At 42.8% G+C, this 16,159-nt stretch overlaps 2 protein-coding genes across 2 annotated transcripts in view; both read right to left on the bottom strand.

Annotated features, from left to right (window-relative positions):
* The window catches only part of GPRC5C (G protein-coupled receptor class C group 5 member C), a 420,745-nt gene extending 420,214 nt beyond the window's left edge, over positions 1-531 (bottom strand). Inside the window, exon 1 of the mRNA XM_083351396.1 lies at positions 13-531. The gene's annotated coding sequence lies outside the window, so the exon portion shown is untranslated. The remainder of the gene's footprint in view (positions 1-12) is intronic.
* The window catches only part of CCDC137 (coiled-coil domain containing 137), a 47,028-nt gene that overhangs the window by 3,395 nt on the left and 27,474 nt on the right, over positions 1-16,159 (bottom strand). The window lies entirely within an intron of this gene.

Below are 16,159 nucleotides of genomic sequence, written 5' to 3'. Positions count from 1 at the left end.
CCCGGCGCTTACCTGCTTTAGGTAGGGGCCGAGAGGCGCTCCCTCCCTTTCCGAGAGGTCGAAGAGCGGCGGGGTCGAGGAGCCGGCGGGACTGGTAGTCCGGCCGCCCCCCCCCTCCCCCGGGGACCTTGTCCTCCCACCCGGCGGAGTCGAAAGTTAAGTCCCGCCGGAGCGGGGGGGGGGAGCGGGGGGCGGCGCGTGGTGGCGGGGCTGGGAACGACGCGGGTTGGGAGGCGAGACTGAGGAAGGTCTCTCTCTCTCTTTTTTTTTTCCCTTACACACACACACACACACCTTTTGAGGGACGCTTTCTGCTGTGGGAAGCTACCGGCTCGACACGAGCGTGACATCAGGCTCCATTCAGGCTGCTTATCAGGCCCTCGGCCAGCCTCTGGCAACCAGATTGCAGGCTAATAAATCACCGCCGTTGCCCCGCTCTCGGCTGGCGGAGAAATCTTTTTGGGTGTCGAGCAACCGAGCTCTCTCTCTCTCTCTCTCTCTCGCCTTACGTACCAGGAGCCCGTCCCGCCTCCCTCGGCTTCATCCCTGCCCAGGTTTCTCTATGTGGCGCTGCAATTCCAGACCTGGTTTTGTAGCTGGCGCTCTTCTCGGTCTGGTTTCATCCACGCCTCCTTCTGGCTTTTCGGCGTTCTGGCTGCGTCCTGAGACAACAAATCCCATCTCAGGTGTTGAGAGAGTCGAGAGTCTGGTGCAGGGGTCGGCAACCTCGGCTCTTTTATGACTCGTGGACTTCAACTCCCAGAATTCCTGAGCCAGCTATGCTGGCTCAGGAATTCTGGGAGTTGAAGTCCACGAGTCATAAAAGAGCCGAGGTTGCCGACCCCTGGTCTGGTGGGACGCGCTGGCTTGGTTTTTTTTTTTGTTTTTTTTGTTTTTCCTTTTTTCCTTTTTTCCTTTTCAGTCTACTAGTTTCACCAATCGCCCAGGTGGGGAAATTCCTGGAGAACTCTGCAGAGCCTCAGAGGAGCTGTATACCATTGGTGTCATTCGACGTCATTGGTGTTGAAAAGATGCCAGGGGTTTTATACTCTTAGATTTCCTGGTTATTTGGAGGAACCGCTGTGAAAGCGGGAGATTGTGAGTTCAAGTAATAAGCAGGCATATACATAGAATGAAGGCTATTGCTAAGCACATTTGATTTGTGCTTAGATTGTAAGCCGCCCTGAGTCTTCGGAGAAGGGTGGGATATAAATGGGATTAAAATAAAAAAAATAAAAAAATAAAAATAAGTGCAGCCTTGGTGACGAAAGGCAGCTGGGCGACGATTTGGGGCCAGTCACTCTCGGCTTGACTCACCTCACAGGGTTGTTGTAGGGAAAATAGGAGGAGGAAGGCGTGTTGGATATGTTCGCTGCCTTGAGTTATTTGTAAAGATAATAAAGGCAGGATGCAATAAAGAAAGAAACGAGGAGGGTTGCTGGCTCTAAGGGTGGGGCCTGTCTGCCTTTTTTTTTTATCTGTTAGTCATCCTGAGATCAGCAGCCCAATTACACAAATTAGAGCTGGAAAGATGGCAACCTGCCTGCTAGGGAAGCAGTGATAATTCAACCAAACTACAAATTAATAGCACCATTGGTGATAGAATATCGTAGCATTGCCAAAATGGGCAGGTTTGTCCCACGGAGCATTAGCGTATTTACTGGCTGTGTGATGCAGTGCTTTGGGATGCAGCCATGGTCCACAGAATAATTCCTGAAGTACATAGTTACATAAAAAAGAAATAAAAAGGAGTACTGTACACGCCCAATGTGACAAAGTGGGAGAATGTAGAAGTATTGGATATGTAAATCCATTTTTGAGATTGTACGTAGTCCTCAAAAAGTTCATCTACTTATATGGTCCATATTTGGCAAGCAGGGAGGGACTAGTCTTCTGTGGGTGGCTCTGTTGTCTTCTATAGGTGTCTCTAAATCTTCTGGCTACTATGGGGCCTTCAAGATGGTTCATCATCGGCCTCCAAAGAACCTTTTGGCCAGAGCAAATAAAACCTGATGTTTTACTGTTCAACCATAATGCTGAACACAATTCACTTTTGAACCAGTTTAAAATGAACTTTAACTCAGATTTTTGTATATATTTTATTATTTTTTGTAGGGTTAGGGTTAGGATTAACTCAGATTTTTAATGTAGGCTTAAAGTATTTTATGAAAACTCGAATATAGTGAAACATTTCTAATTTTATTGCATTTCCTAATATGGAAATCAGAAAATGTTTTAACACACCTGAAACTGACCTCTCTCACACAGCATAAATACAAACGAGGTTGGCGAATAGAGATTTTGAAAGTACGGGTAGTCCTCAATTTATGACCACAATTGAGCCCAAAATCTATGTTGCTAAGCAAGACAGTTGTTAAGTGAGTTTTGCCCCATTTTACAACCTTTCTTGTCACAGTTGCTAAGTGAATCACTGCAGTCATTAAGTTAGTGATACAGCTGTTAAGGGAATCTGGCTTCCCCATTGACTTTGCTCGTCAGCAGTAGGTAAAAAAGTGATCACAAATACACAAAAACCATCATTTTTTTATTTATTTTAATCCCATTTATACCCCACCCTTCTCCGAAGACTCAGGGCGGCTTACAATCTAGGCACAAATCAAATGTGCTTAGCAAAATACATGCCAGTTGCTAAGCGTCCAAATTTTGATCGTGTGACCATTGAGAAGCTGCAACAGTCATAAATGTGAAAAAGATATCACTTTTTTTGGTGCCGTTGTAACTCTGAATGGTCACTAAACAAATGGTTGTACGTCAAGGACTGCCTGTATTCAGAAGCATACTTTAAAAAAGTTGGCGATGTCTGTTTCTGAAAATGGGACTAGTACTCTTTTGAAAATAATGATTATTCTGCGTGGCTGACAAGTCACAGATGGAAAGGAGACAACCTGGTTTCGTGAAAGAAGGACCCTGGGCACTTGTAATAAGCCAGCCTTGTGCATTCTTTCAAAACAATCCTCCATTTATATTCAGAAATAGCCCAACTAACAGGATACAGGTACAAAGGAAGAGTTAAGAGGAATACCAGGGATGCTTACCCCCTCTTTACCATATGCTCCTCTTCCACACCCTCCTGCAATAGTCCTCCTTTCCCTCCCCCCCAAAAAACCCCCAAACCCAGTAAGAAGTGTGACTGTGTGAAACTCTTTCTTAACAATGGAAAATCTGTAATGAACTCATTGGCAACAGAACCAGCAACACACAGCTATCGAAACCTGCCTCTCTTTCCTGATTTAAATTGGTTCTAGTGCTCTTTCAAGAAGGCCATTAAAGCCATATCTGTAAAGAGTTCCAATAAGGCTTGACAAGCATGTCAAAAAGTGCTGCTTGAAACTTATACTGTGGGAGATGAAAGCAATTTCATTTACTTTATTTATTTGTATCCTGACTTTATTATTATTTATACTTTCTAGTATAAAGTATTATTTATACTTTACTTATAACTCAAACCAGCAAACGTATCCAATTCCACCTTTCTCCTCCTATTTTTCCCCCACAACAACAACAACCCTGTGATGTAGGTTGACTGACAGAGAACGATTGGCCCAAAGTCACCCAGCCAGCTTCCATAGCTAAGGCGGGACTTGAACTCACAGTCTCCTGCTTTCTAGTCTAGTGCCTTAACCATTAGACTAGACCAAACTGGCTATCATAGTTATATCAAAGAAACACCCAAATATTTGGTTCTTTCCTCTTTGCCTTGTGTTAAGGAATTTGATGGGCTCCTTTAGACTTGGGCTGATGTAAGGAGTATATTATATTCCTTGGTGTGACTGTTGCTCTTTTTTTTTGTAAAGTTGTTTTCCTTCTGTTTTTATTTGGTGGAACTGCCTAGTATCTTTTTGGAAATGAGCAGTCTAGAAAATTGACAAACAAATAGACAAATCTCCTGGTGACCTTTTTGCCGTTCAGATTACTACAGGATTCACCATAAATCTGCTTTGTATTTGCCTCCTAATTCCAGCTTATTGCCCTAAGATTTCTATGTCTCTTTTCCTAACTGGCCATCACTTCCTTGCTCACCCTGTTCCTTCTTGTTAAAAAAGATTATGGTCTTTTGTCCTTGAATGCTTTCGCATGATATCTGCCTAATCTGGGGATCTCTTGATTTAAAACCCATGCTGATTTTGTTTCCTTTGCTTCCTGTGGATGGCAGCCCACAGGCCTGATGGTTAGGGCCACAGACCTCACCATCAGCGGCCACCTGTTTCGTGGTGAAAACTCACTTCCCAAGCAACTCCTGGATGTCAGCTTTCACTCTTCAGACTCTGCTGGTGTGTTAGCCTCAAGGTTTTAGACCTGCTTGGGTTTTAGCAAAAACATCCAAGTCTATTTTTTTTTCTTCATTTTTTTTTATTTTTACTAACTTGTATTTGACTGCCCCCATTAGGTGTTGTGGTCTTTAAGTTTTATAGGATAATAAATTTCTATTACAATAAGAGTGCTCATGTTCACAGTCGTCATTTTGTAATCGATAATGCCAATAAAGCATTGCTGTTGCAGGTTGTGTGTGTGTGTGTGTGTGTGTGTGTGTGTTGTTGAGTATATCTGTTTTCAGCAAATGGATTTGGACTCAGATCTATTTACGATTTACTAAGTTAAGAGTTCTAGGCAAGACCACAAAATATTCAACCGAATACATTGCTTCACTGAATGCATAAAATAGGATGCCACAATTATGCCTCATTCACTCATTCCACAGTAGGATGGGCGGGTGCCAGATTTCCAGTACTACATATTGCACCTAACCCAACCAAATACACAGAATCATGGACCTCATCAACCTGTGCCTCATTAGCTACTTTCAGTTTGATGGACAAATATACCAACAAATCAGAGAAGCACCCATGAAATCACCACTCTCAGGACTCGTAGCAGAGACCATAATGCAGCACCTAGAAACTATTGCACTCCCACAGATGCATCCCAAAGTATAGATTTAGTGTATAGATGACACCCTCACCATAAGGAACAACTAGAAAAGACACATGAAACAATCAACAATATCTTCAAAGAAATAAAATTCACAAGGGAAAAAGAAAACAACAACACACTACCCTTCCTAGATATCCTCATCAGCAGGAAAAAAAATAGCAAATTAGAAACACAAGTCTATTAAAAAACAACCCACACTAACCAAGTCCTCCAATACCAAAATAACAACCCAATCTCCCACAAAAAGAGCTGTATAGAGACTTAACTGATGTGTACAAACACATTGCAACAATTCAAAATGCCAGATAAAGGACACAACCATCTAGACAATGTCTTCCAGCAAAATGAATAAGCTACACAACTTCATTAAAAAGTGCTTGACCATTCAACTCATTACAGCACACCCAGTCCAAGCTAAGAAAAGAATACTACCACACATTAAAAATAATTCAGAAACAACTGATTATTACAACCACATAGCATCACCACAGCACACAAGCCAACTGATGTCTTCCCATATACCTTAAGTAAACTGAAACACTCAGGAGGCCAAGGGCAAAAAAAAATCATTAGAATATTTAGAGGAATGACTTTAACAGCCCCTGTTTAGGACAGACAGGCAAAAGATTAGCAGAGCATGTCATAAACACCAACTAGTAATCAGAAGATAATATAGAAAATCCATAATGTCACAATACATGGAGAGCCTCAAATATAGTTTCAACTGGGAATCTGTAAGCATCTCAGACCAAACTATATCCAAAAATGCTAGGGAATTCATTTAAGGTTCGCATTCAGAGAAATCAGCCATCATCACATAGAGATAGATCACATGTATACACCATTCAAAAGAGGCAATTTTAAAAAGCTAAGAAGAGCAGAACACATCCTTTCCAGTAGCTAAAACCCAAAATAAGCAGAGATTAACACCAGACAAACAGGGACAAAACAATATCCTGATCAAGGAACTACCAAGGAGAAAACCACATTCCCACCAATATTGGCAGGGCAAGTGACTGTATAAAAAGCATAGAGCAAATCCTACACTCACCAGTACAGATGATGATACCTACCGGTAGTAGAGTAATGAAACACCCGCAAGCAAGCAACCAAGCTTAGAGAGCGCCAAGAATTCTACAGTTCAGTCCTGAGTGACATACAGTATATTCTCTTTTATTAGTTTCTCTCCTCTAGATAAGAAGCCAGTGTTTTTAAGACAGGGGTCCCCATCCCCCGTGCCGTGGACTGGTACCGGGCCACAGCATGCCAGCAACCGGGCCATAAAAACGAACAAAGCCCTATCTGCAGGATGCAGGGAGCACACAAAACCACATCCCCTCCAGTCCATGGAAAAACCTCTCTCCGCATAATCAGTCCCTGGTGCCCAAAAAGTTGGGGACCTCTGTTTTAAGGAATCCCCAGTGATCCTTTGCTGTGTGATGTGTTGGCCATTACCTCATATTGGCAGTGACTTGTCTTTAATGTATATGTTTCTGGATGACTAGATGGTGTTGACCATTAGCTGGCTAACAGTGGCATCCAGGGTAAGTCACAATTTTGTCAGAATGACCAAACATGCACGGTGGGATTGCAGGGTAATTTCCATCCCTTTCGTACTTGCATGCCACAATGTGACTCACAAGCAAAAGAAAAGATGACATTGAAACACACTTTTAATCATTTCTCTCTCACTTGCCTCCCACACAGATGCTCATGTTTGATTTGAAGTTTTGCCTACCTGCAAGCTCGCTATACTGTAGTGGCTTTTGTTGAGGTTTCAGGCACTTAGAAAAGCATGGAAAGAGACAATGTATTTTTGCTCTCAAGCCATCTGGTAGAAAGACATATTGAAGACATTTGCGGTCCCTGGCCTTTTTCATGGCAGTTTTCCAATTCTCATTTTTGGGATGACAGTGTCAGCTTTGATAGTGATCTTCTTGTTCTTGGGCTGGATGATAATGCTTGGCCACAGCTGGCTTCCTATCCTGACTATGGCACCATATCCATTCAGACACAAATGCATTGGCCAGATTTAATTAATGCGCTATGTTAATGCTTTCATGTTTGCAAGGAAGGGTAAGTGGTAGGCAGTTGGACAGCATAGGAAGAAAAATCTTGTCAGAATTTCTGTGCTGGCAGCAGAGTTTATTATTCCCACTGCTGGATTGGATGACAGTGCTGACAAGGACAACATTTAAGTGAATATTAATGCACAGAACACCAGTCAGCCAAGTTTCTTCTGGACACAAAGCTTGTTGTCTCTTGAGAGATACTCTCAGATAAACTGGCTCAGGTCCTAAACTGATCCTGGCCTTAAATTGCTCCATAGTTCATTGGCCTCCTCTGCTGGAAATCCTGATGATTTTAGTCCTGACCTATTCTTATGGAATGATACCCAGGAGGAAGCAACTTGGGTCCAAGGTCAACATATACAATGACAAAATGGTACTACCTCAATGCCAGAACAATACAGACTAGTCCAGGGGTCGGCAACCTCGGCTCTTTTATGACTCGTGGACTTCAACTCCCAGAATTCCTGAGCCAGCTATGCTGGCTCAGGAATTCTGGGAGTTGAAGTCCACGAGTCATAAAAGAGCCGAGGTTGCCGACCCCTGGACTAGTCAATCACATTTCCATTCACATAGAACTTTTTGCCAGGCAATTTCACTTGCTTTCCTCCATCATTATTTCTTCATCATTTCAGTATGCAATTTAATATGCAAATCCTTTTCAGCACTTCATTGATACCTTGATAATAACTATCTGAGATGGAGCAGGAGGAAAAGTGATATTTTATTTCACAATCGCTGGTGACTGTTTTATTCAAAGTTTTAATAGTTTATAATATACGATACAATCAAAATACAAAAGTAAATAGTGAAAATGATGGGGAAGGGAAAAGGGAGTAGAGAAGTGAGGGAAAGGCGGGGGAAAAAGAAAAAAAATGTGACTTTAAATATACAATTGTCAATCCTCTTTACATCATATTCATGTCCTCTTTATCTCAGATTGAGTATGTTTCTGGCCCTGCTGAAGGACAAGAGTTTAAAATATTGGGGGATGCTGGAATACACTCCTCTGCTTTAGGCAACTGACCAATTATTCAAAATGCTAGGGTTACTTTTTTTTTTCATTGGCCAAGTATCAGTTGGTATTATCAACTAATACCTACCTGTTCCATTGGGCATTCACACTAAGCAAAAAAAGAAAAAGTGCTGAGAATATATGAGCCACATCTCTTTTGTTGTGGGTTCTAATCCGTCCTGTGTTGTGTTCTGCCCAGATCCCCTTGGATATTTTAACTGCTATGGGCATAGGCTCTTCTGGTTATGTTGTGGCTTCCTTCCTGGTAATTTTGGCTTTGGCATCAGGACAAACAGGGCTTCCACTGAGAAATCTGCTCGCATAAAGTCTTAACTGGTGCTTTATAAACCATTGGAAGGAATCTTGATATAATCCAAGCCCTTACTCAGTGCAGAATCCCCTGCACATTTCTGACAGGAGATCATCTAGCTCAGGGGTCAGCAACCTGAAACAGTGAAAGAGCCACTCGGAACCGGTTCCCTCACAAAAGGAAAAACTGGGAGCCGCAAAAAAATGTGCGCGCATGTGCATACATGCACGCATGCGCAGAACAGCGTTTGACTGAAGAGTGGAGCCAAGGCGAGATATGCGCCTACCCTGCATATTTGAATTGATTGGTTGAACTTTTTTAGTCCCACTTTTTTTTTTTTGGACTGCACATGGCAGAGGACTGGGAGCCGCAGGAGACAGCTGAAAGAGCCGCATGCGGCTCTGGAGCCGCGGGTTGCAGACCTGTGCTCTAGCTGTTGTTTATGTAATAATAACAAAAAGAGAGAGAATTCATCACTTCATGTGGCAGCCCATTCCATTGTGGACTCATGAGAGAGTGCTAAATGCATTTATTTAAAAAAACAAAATTCCCTAAAAATTAATTTTCCCCACAAAGAAAGAAGAAATCCCAAGAAATCCTTGTAAGTTGGGAGGTTTTTTACATGCCCGTAAGTATCATGTGAAACCATCAGATACAGTTTCAGAAATGGCCTGTCACACAAACTCTCAGGGCACAGCAGTGCTGATTCAAGCAGGAAGAACTTCTCCACCTATTCTCCATTAAGAGAATTTCCTCTGGCTTAATTCAAAAAAGTTCTGCCACTGAAGTTGTTAAGACTCCTTTGTGTTTTTTTTAAATGTACCTAATAGCCTTAGGCAAAAGCAGCTTCACCTTGGGTAAGATGGGATTCATGCATTTTGCCCATCAAAGTAGACAGCTGTATGTGCTTTGCTGGGCAAGGTACACCCATCCTCCCTTACAGGGAGTGAGCAGCTTTAATGCTGCTATGCAAGATCTGCATGAGAAATGGCAAACCTGGACTAATTTACTTGGCAGAACCTGCCCCCCAGCACTCATATGGACCAGCTAGCTCAAGATCAGGTCCAACCATCTCTCAAAACATGCCTCCTTTAGGGAGAATTATTGTGTTTTCCCAGCAGTAAGGGAATCCACCCATCTGTTTTCTTAAGTTGTCCTGCAGCAGACATGTGAGGCCGGCACCAGTTTCTGGCCCAATGGCTGAACCAGAAGAATGCTTAGCAATAAGAGTAATGTAACTCTTAAATACTAGTGTACTTAAGGGCCACAAAGAAAATGCCCTGTTGCTCACTAGGACAGCACCAAAGATCTCAGGTCTAAGGCAGCATTTACAGTTAAACAATGCCATGTTGAAGATGACAGACAACATCTCCAGGTGATTTTTTCTAGATCTCTCATATCTAGAGATAGCCAGATTAAGGAAGGCCATGAAGATCAATTTGCCTCAGCACACCTGGTCTGCTCTTGTTTCTTGCCCCTACAGCTAGGAATTGATGATGAAATATCCACCACAAATTATAGTCACTATTCAATCCTTAGATTTATATCCTATCTTTGGCTATTCATTCATTAGATTTATATCCTATCTTTTCCTCTGAGAGCTCAAGACAAAATACACAGGATTCTCTCCTGCCATCTTCCTCACGTCTGTCCTGGGGAAATAGATTTGGCTGAAAGACCCTGAATGAGGCCATCCGGTGAATTTTCATGGTTGAGACTATTCTTCATAAAGTTTCTGGTTCTTCTCCTTCAAACTTCTTGCCAATCCATTTCAGTGGATAAATCCATTAACTACTCCAGTGTCACAAACTGAAAATACAAAACATTACATGATTTGCAAATGATTTAAAGCACAGACAAGGTCCACCCTTATAGCAGCAGAAATTCTCTCAAGTCCTTATGGAGGAAGTGGTAGGTCGGAGTAACTTGATGGAAGAAATAAGGCACAGATTTCTGTTTACTGTAGAGGGAATTCTAGAACACACTCAGAGACTATTTAAATTGAAAGAATACTTAATCAGGGAAACTGAATGGAAGCAGAAAATAGAGCAATCAGAAGAGAGAGAAAAGCTTCACCACCAACAAAAATCCACATCTTAACTAAAACAGTACAAAATGTACACTGCATAAATGTAGTGAACATAAGACCTACAGTATGGATTTGGACTGGAGCAAAAGTCTAAACGTTGACTTTTTAATATTCCAAATGCTTCTGAAATTTAATAAGCTAGAAGCAGCCAGCATGGTTTCATTCAAAGGAGAAGCTGACTGTCAGTTCACCTTGGGCAGGTAGTTTAAAGGGAAGAGATGTAGTCAACTGATCAATGAGAATCTCAAAAACAAAACCTTGCATCAGGGCTGCATAACTCAGCAACTGAATAAGGCTTTGAATGGCATTTTGAAGAATAGGAAGGCTGGCCAAGGAATTTAGGTAGTCAGGAGGTCTAAGAAATGAAAAAGGTCCCTTTTTAAAATATTTGTAAGGCTTAATGTGTGTGTGTGTGTGTACACACACACACACACACACACAATATATATATATATATATATATATATATATATATATATATATATATATATATATATATATATATATATATATATATATATATATATATATATATATATATATGTTTTCTGAGGTTTTCGCGGGTGCCTGTATGTGGATCCTTGGTTTTTCGGGTTTTTCCCCGCGTAGAACTAGAGGTGTAGGCGCAACGTTTCGACGGAATCCCATCCGTCATCATCAGGCTTTAGCTTCCTTCTTCTGGGAGAAGCATGTGGCTGTTTGTTCCTCTTTTTTAAACTGCCAGAGGGGGTGTGTTCTGTGGAGGTGTGCTCTGATTGGGTAGGGGACCAAGTGTGTTCTGATTGGGTGGGAGTGTGTTTTGAATGGTGGGTGTGTTCTGATTGGGTGGGGGGGTGTTCTGAGTGGATGGGCTGGTCTCAGCTGCCAGCTCCAGACCTGAGCTGGTGAGTTGTGCTGCTTTTGTTCGGCTTCGTGTTTGTGGTGGTGCCATGTTTTTATAGTGGGTGTCAGTTTGCTTATTGTGTGGTTTGGAGGGGTTTAAAGTGGCTGATGTTGCAGCTGTAGTTAGGTTTCTGTTTTGTGGTTGTGTGTCTTTATCGTTGTGGGTTCGGATTTGCTTTTTGAATGGTTGTGTGGTGGTGATGTCATGTGATGTTATCATGAGTTTGGGTCTGGTATCATTCTTGGTGGTTGGGCCTCGTCTGTCAATCAAGGCGGGTTTCCAAATGGCTGGTAGACGAGAGGTATCATCTCGTTTATTCATGCTGTGGGGGCGTTTTTCTATCTCAATGGCTTCTCTGATTATTCTGTTGTTAAAATGTTCAATTTTGGCGATAGTTTTGGTTTTTTTAAAATCAATTTCATGTCCCGTGGCTTCAAAGTGTTGGACCAGGGATGAAGTTTGTTCTCCCTTTCTGAGTGAGTTTTTGTGCTCTTCAATGCGTGCACTTATTCTTCTGTTGGTCTGTCCGATGTATGTGGTGGGGCAGGTGGTGCATGGGATTTCGTATACTCCTTGGTTTTCTAACCCAATTATGTCCTTGGGGTTTCTTAGGATGGTGGATATTTTTCTGTCTGTGTAGAATGCTGTTTTGATGTTGTGTTTTTGAAGGACCTTGCTGATTCTGTCTGTGGTCCCTTTTAAGTATGGGAGGAGGGCTTTGCCATTTTCTTGTTCTCTGTCTTGGGTTTTTGTGGGTGTCTCTCTTCGGATTAAGTTGGTAATCGTGTTTCTTTGGAATCCATTGGCTGTTAGTACATTAGTGAGAGTGTGTAGTTCGGTTTTTAGGTGTTGTTCGTCAGCTAGGTGTTTTGTTCTGGAGATGAGTGTCTTGGCTACGGAGTTGATCTGTGCTGGGTGGTGGTGTGAGAGTGCGTTCAGATAGCGGTTTGTGTGTGTTTTTTTATGGTAGATAGTGTGTCCTAGGGAGCCATTGGATTTCTTGTAGACTAAGACATCAAGGAAGGGAAGTTGATTGTTAGCTTCTGTTTCCATGGTGAATTGTATTTTGGGGTGTAGGCTATTGAGGTGTATGAGGAAGTCATCCAGTTTTTTCTTTGCCGTGTGGCCAGATTACGAAGGTGTCATCTACGTATCTGAGCCAGAGTTTGGGTTTGTGGTTGGATTTTTCTAGAGCGAGGGTTTCAAAGTGTTCCATGTAGAGGTTTGCGATGACAGGTGAGAGGGGTGATCCCATGGGTGCTCCTTCCATTTGTTTGTATCTTTGTCCATTGTAGATGAAGTATGTGTTAGATAGGCAGTGGTTGGTCAGAAAACCAAGGAGTATACGAAATCCCATGCACCACCTGCCCCACCACATACATCGGACAGACCAACAGAAGAATAAGTGCACGCATTGAAGAGCACAAAAACTCACTCAGAAAGGGAGAACAAACTTCATCCCTGGTCCAACACTTTGAAGCCACGGGACATGAAATTGATTTTAAAAAAACCAAAACTATCGCCAAAATTGAACATTTTAACAACAGAATAATCAGAGAAGCCATTGAGATAGAAAAACGCCCCCACAGCATGAATAAACGAGATGATACCTCTCGTCTACCAGCCATTTGGAAACCCGCCTTGATTGACAGACGAGGCCCAACCACCAAGAATGATACCAGACCCAAACTCATGATAACATCACATGACATCACCACCACACAACCATTCAAAAAGCAAATCCGAACCCACAACGATAAAGACACACAACCACAAAACAGAAACCTAACTACAGCTGCAACATCAGCCACTTTAAACCCCTCCAAACCACACAATAAGCAAACTGACACCCACTATAAAAACATGGCACCACCACAAACACGAAGCCGAACAAAAGCAGCACAACTCACCAGCTCAGGTCTGGAGCTGGCAGCTGAGACCAGCCCATCCACTCAGAACACCCCCCCACCCAATCAGAACACACCCACCATTCAAAACACACTCCCACCCAATCAGAACACACTTGGTCCCCTACCCAATCAGAGCACACCTCCACAGAACACACCCCCTCTAGCAGTTTAAAAAAGAGGAACAAACAGCCACATGCTTCTCCCAGAAGAAGGAAGCTAAAGCCTGATGATGACGGATGGGATTCCGTCGAAACGTTGCGCCTACACCTCTAGTTCTACGCGGGGAAAAACCCGAAAAACCAAGGATCCACATACAGGCACCCGCGAAAACCTCAGAAAACAAATATCTTACCTCTACGGGGAGGAAATCTACCAGCTAACCAAGACCTACGAAAAACTCGAAGTACGAAGAGCTTCCATTCTGTGTGACCTCACATTCCTACGCAACTGCCGAGATCAAAATTTAATCCCCACATCCTTCCAATTGAAATTCCACTCCAACTCTGCAGCCATCAAACGCATCCTGATAAGAACAGAACTGGCCCTAATCAGAAACGAACTACACACAAAAAGATTCCTCCTGGACCGAATCAACAGAGACCTCCTCACACTTCACCTCAAACTCAGCAACAAGATCCACCCCACACTTTGGGACAAATTCAAACAAATCGCCGTCTGGAGAGCTGAAACAGAGACTGCCTACAAAACAGACACACACACCAATAAACTCCGAAGACTAAAGGAACGCCAGAAACAAACCCCTCCTCTCCCACAGCAACACATGAAACAAACTGTGCACAACATCTCAGATAGGATTCTCACCAAAGCCGAAACCAACGTCCTGTCTAAAGGATTTAATTTTGCAGTCGCTCCCAAACACATTCCCACGGAAACCATTATATGCGGAGTCGAATCCAGCCTGACCAAAATTAACCCTGATGACGCCAACAAAATCAGACTCGAAGTTACCAACATCCTCTGCACCAGCAAACCACCCAAAAGCAACTTACCCAAAGAGGAACAGACAGCACTACTTAACCTAAAAAATGACACCAGCATAATCATTCTGCCAGCAGACAAAGGCAACGCCACGGTGGTAATGAACTCATCTGACTACCATACCAAATTATCCAACCTACTCCGAGACTCCACATACAAACTCCTCAAGACAGATCCCACCACCTACCTGGAAAAAACCACAAAATCAAAAATAAAAGCCACCCCCATCAGTGAAGAGATCCAGAAAACAATCATTCCCAGAGAAAAATCATCCAGATGTCCTAAGCTCTATGGTCTGCCCAAGATACACAAAGAAGGAACTCCACTCAGACCCATAGTCAGCTCCATAGGCTCACCTCTACAAAATCTAGCCAAATTTCTTGCCAAACAACTACAGCCTTATGCAAATTCCATCACCTCACATGTACAAAACTCATTCCAATTCATAGAGATCATAAGTAAACTAAACTTACAGCCCTGTGACCTACTTGTGAGCTTCGATGTTGTATCCCTCTTCACCCAAGTGCCAATCAAAGAAGCCTTGACAGCTATCCTAAATAAATACAACCCCCCAAAACACATCCTAGATCTGACCAACCACTGCCTATCTAACACATACTTCATCTACAGTGGACAAAGATACAAACAAATGGAAGGAGCACCCATGGGATCACCCCTCTCACCTGTCATCGCAAACCTCTACATGGAACACTTTGAAACCCTCGCTCTAGAAAAATCCAACCACAAACCCAAACTCTGGCTCAGATACGTAGATGACACCTTCGTAATCTGGCCACACGGCAAAGAAAAACTGGATGACTTCCTCATACACCTCAATAGCCTACACCCCAAAATACAATTCACCATGGAAACAGAAGCTAACAATCAACTTCCCTTCCTTGATGTCTTAGTCTACAAGAAATCCAATGGCTCCCTAGGACACACTATCTACCATAAAAAAACACACACAAACCGCTATCTGAACGCACTCTCACACCACCACCCAGCACAGATCAACTCCGTAGCCAAGACACTCATCTCCAGAACAAAACACCTAGCTGACGAACAACACCTAAAAACCGAACTACACACTCTCACTAATGTACTAACAGCCAATGGATTCCAAAGAAACACGATTACCAACTTAATCCGAAGAGAGACACCCACAAAAACCCAAGACAGAGAACAAGAAAATGGCAAAGCCCTCCTCCCATACTTAAAAGGGACCACAGACAGAATCAGCAAGGTCCTTCAAAAACACAACATCAAAACAGCATTCTACACAGACAGAAAAATATCCACCATCCTAAGAAACCCCAAGGACATAATTGGGTTAGAAAACCAAGGAGTATACGAAATCCCATGCACCACCTGCCCCACCACATACATCGGACAGACCAACAGAAGAATAAGTGCACGCATTGAAGAGCACAAAAACTCACTCAGAAAGGGAGAACAAACTTCATCCCTGGTCCAACACTTTGAAGCCACGGGACATGAAATTGATTTTAAAAAAACCAAAACTATCGCCAAAATTGAACATTTTAACAACAGAATAATCAGAGAAGCCATTGAGATAGAAAAACGCCCCCACAGCATGAATAAACGAGATGATACCTCTCGTCTACCAGCCATTTGGAAACCCGCCTTGATTGACAGACGAGGCCCAACCACCAAGAATGATACCAGACCCAAACTCATGATAACATCACATGACATCACCACCACACAACCATTCAAAAAGCAAATCCGAACCCACAACGATAAAGACACACAACCACAAAACAGAAACCTAACTACAGCTGCAACATCAGCCACTTTAAACCCCTCCAAACCACACAATAAGCAAACTGACACCCACTATAAAAACATGGCACCACCACAAACACGAAGCCGAACAAAAGCAGCACAACTCACCAGCTCAGGTCTGG

The sequence above is a fragment of the Vipera ursinii genome, assembly GCF_947247035.1.
Source record: "Vipera ursinii genome assembly, chromosome: 2".
Classification (NCBI taxonomy): Eukaryota; Metazoa; Chordata; class Lepidosauria; order Squamata; family Viperidae; genus Vipera; species Vipera ursinii.
The sequence above is the reverse complement of the archived record's forward strand: the minus strand, read 5'-3'. Positions and strand labels throughout refer to the sequence as shown.